Raw genomic sequence first — 4,123 nt, forward strand, 5'->3', positions numbered from 1 at the left:
GTGACTCATCCACATGGGTGACACTGACAAAGGTTCTACAATCTGAGGTACAGGATCTCAGGATAAATCCTGAGGGGATTTCACTGACCTTATCAGTCCCAAAAGCTACAACTCTTTTTACATAGGTCCTGCTTTACTTTGGTCTTAACCATCCAGCAGAAAAGTATGAAAATGAAATATAAGAAATAAAGCCATGCTGTTATGTTGAGCTACAGGGGACACATGTCAACAATTTCTGACATTGCCAGTCAAGTGGAAGACCCAATATTATTATGGGCTACTGTACTCTTTTAGAATATTTTGCTGAGTTTACACACCTATAATATTCAAATAAGGGAACTTAACAAAAAAAGGGTATACAGATGAATGTCCACTTTGTATCTGTGTATTATAAGTGGTTAGGATAGATATACAGTTACGTTCTCTTAATGAATAGAGTGATTTGTTGTAATGGTGTTTGTAGATAGGATATCATGTCCTCATCTTGTACAGCAATTAACCACTAGGAAGAATGTATGTAATGTGTGAATTATTGAAACTGTCCTACCAATTTGATTTGAAACTGCCTCATTGCTATTTGTTTATCAATAAAAGTATGGGGAAAAAAAGAATGAAAGAAAGAAGGAAGTGAGGCAAAAGGGGTTAACTGACACTTTTGTAGGTAAAATTCTTGTTATAGTTTAACTTTTGAGCACTTGCTAATAGTCTACATATTTAGAAATAAAAGAGAATAAGAAGAATTATCAGGAAACAAAACCAAAATCCAGGCGAGTAAACAAAAAAAGTGTATTTCCAATGATTCTCATTACCATGTAAGGACGGCAGTGAGAAAGAGAGACAACAACAATGGCAAAGAAGCCAGATGGGAAAAGGGAAGGATAGATTAAGGAGAAAAAGCCAAGTCATGTTCTGCCTGGTGTTTGATTACAGACCTCATTTTTTAGTAGAATGAGGTGGAGGCAAGAAAACTACAACAACATCCTGACCACTTTTTAGTAAACTAATATCTTGTCATGGATATAGGATGGGGACAACCAAAGAAGAAATTCTGTCAAGATTTTAGATGTGTTGAAAGATTGTGCAAATGTGTAATGTACTCATGTTGATCAGAATCAGGGTTCTTGCTGTGGAAAACGGGAATATACAAATATGTAATGAAAGAAGACAAAAAAATGCTGTGGAGACAGATATTAGCATAAAGTGATGGTTTCTATGAGATGTGCTTCATAAATATATTTGTATACTGGGCACAATGGTACATATATGTAATTCTAGGACTCTGGTGGCTGAGGCAGGAGGATTGCCATGAACTCAAGTTCAGATTGGGCTACATAGTGAACTCAAGACTAGCCTGAACCACACGGTGAGAACTTGTCTCAAAAATAAATAAATAAATAAATAAATATTTGTTTGCACATATACATAAAGGAACGTACACATACATGCATTTTCCAGCACTGATTAGAAGACCCTCCAGTAGCAATCAGCATACCTACTGTGGCTGGTCTCACTGTCCCCTTGACTTCACTTCCTGCTGTTTCAGTTACCTATTGTCAACTCCAGAAATAAATGATCCACAAGTTTTAAAATGCATGTTGCTCCAAGTAACTTTATGCAGGTTGACTACAAACCTCATCTTTTTTAGTAGACTGGAGTAAAGACAAAACTGCAACAACATCCTGACCACTTAGTGTAATAAAATATTTTTCTTATTTCATAAAATTTTTAATAATTTTATTGAGAAACAAATAGCAATAAGACTGTTTCAAAACCAATTAGTAGGAGAGTTTTAATAATTAATACATTGCATATTGTTATCTTCTTAGTACAAGATGCTGACTTGATATCCTGTCCAAACACTATTAGTACAAATCTTTCTTCTCATTGAATTAAGAGAAAGTAGCTGTAAATAAAATCTTAAATCATTCAGTTATATTCTACCGAAGATGTGAATACTCCTTTACTCAGTGTATCCACTCCATATGTGCTACCTGCCCATTGACCTCCTTGATATTCAGCTTACGTACCAGGGCAGTTGTAGTCAGAGGGTTTGATACTATTTACAGTTTCAGGCATCTGCTGGGGATCTTGAATCGTATTCCCAAGGACAAGGATGGACAACTGCACTCAGATACTAATTTCTAGCACCATTTCCCACTAAAAGGAACTAAGAGTCCTCCAAGAGACAGATAATTCCAAGTATAGTGTAGAACTGAGTTAAGATAAGTTAAGAAGTAAGAAAGTACCCAGAATCATGAGAACATACCCCAGAGACACAAGAGTCACTCAGATGTGTTCCACTTGTCAAAATTGGGATGATTTGAAACCAACAAAATTACATATAGTAATGAACTATTGATAACTAGAACTTTGTGAATACCAATGGTAACTCAGGAAAGGAATGGATCCTACAGTAAAATTCTAAGTTTTGATAGGTGAGATGTGGAGGAAGTATCAGAATAGAAAAATCTATATGTGGTAGTCATCATGGTAAAGGCTAGATCAGGTAAGAATGCCCGTGGAAGTAAATATGGGGCAGGGATCAAGATATTCCTATAATCTTGAAATATCTTCCCCATGACAACTTATTCATTGCAATAAAGAAAAAAATATAATGATTAAATAGTGAGAATGTGACCACTTTAACCAGGTAACCAACAGTAAGGTCAAAAGGGGAGCTACATGGCCACTTACTGTGCCCAGATATGGTACCCTATGAATACATCATGCCCCATGTAACATTTGAGCATGGAAGACTGGCTTGAATATAATCACACTGAAACATGAGAAAACTGAAAATGCTAGTATCTTAAAAAATCCTGGATACTATTTCAGATTAAATAGGGAGCTAAAGAGAGGACAATTAAATGCACTCATGACCCTAGAGGGGAAAATACTGTCATGGACATTATTGGGTTAACAGACAAAACTGAAACACAAATGGTAGATTAGATAAAATATTTCCTGTGAGTCAAAATTACTGAATTTAGTACCTGTGCAATGATTATGCAAGAGAATATTCTTATTCTTGAGAAATATTCCATGAAAAATTTACCAATAAGAGCTAAGATGTATATAACTTAGATCTGGATAGTTAATAGTAAAGTGTGTGTGTCTCTAGGTATGAGTGTGTGTGTGTTTATAGAAAGAAAAAATACAAGAAAAAAGATAACAAATGATAAAATGTGCATAATAAATGATACATATGTGCTATTTGTGTTATTTTTCTTTAAATTTGAAATTATTTTCAAATGAATTTAAAAATAAAGCCTATGAAAACAGAGTATATCTATAAAATATTATCATGAACAGTAAGTCTTGCGGCAAATCCTTATTAAAAACATGTGTACAACAATATATATTTTTTCCATAATTTTATTGAGAAACAAACAGCAATGAGACAGTTTCAAAGCTGATTAGAAGGACAGTTTCAATAATTAATACATTGCATATTTTTGTCTTAGTGGTTATTCATTGCACAAGATGCAGACATGATATCCTGTTTACAAACACTATTAGGACAAATCTTTCTATTCATTGAATTAAGAGAATGTAGCAGTATATCTACCCTACTATTTTGAATATACAGATACAAAGTAGTTGTTCATTTGTATCTTTTTTTTTGTTTAGTTTTGTCATTTAAATATTATAGATGTGTGAATTCAGCAAAATATTCCAGAATAGTCCAGTAGCCGATAATAGAGGGTTTTCCATAAGACTGGCAATGTCAGAAGTTGTTGACTTGAGCCCTTTACAGCTCAGCATATTAATATGGCTTTACTTTTTACACTTCATTTTTATACTCTTCTGCTGGATGGTTAAGACCAAGATAGAGCATGACCTATATAATAAAAAATGTAGCTTTTGTATCTGATAAGATCAGTCAAATCGCCTCAGGACTTATCCTAAAACCCTGTACCACAGTTTGTAGATCTTTTGTCAGTGTCAGCCTTGTGGATGAGTCATGGCTATTGCTTGACCAATTTGCTCTCTGTGAAAGCCTGAGAGAATGATTTCTCTCCATATGACTCTCCTTAGGCACACTCTACATCATTGATCACTTTCCTCTTTGGCCCAATAATCTCCTTGATCAGAAAATTTGGGACACAACTGAGTTACATGA

The sequence above is a fragment of the Octodon degus genome, unplaced genomic scaffold (assembly GCF_000260255.1).
Source record: "Octodon degus isolate 3935 unplaced genomic scaffold, OctDeg1.0 scaffold00061, whole genome shotgun sequence".
In the NCBI taxonomy this organism is placed as follows: domain Eukaryota; kingdom Metazoa; phylum Chordata; class Mammalia; order Rodentia; family Octodontidae; genus Octodon; species Octodon degus.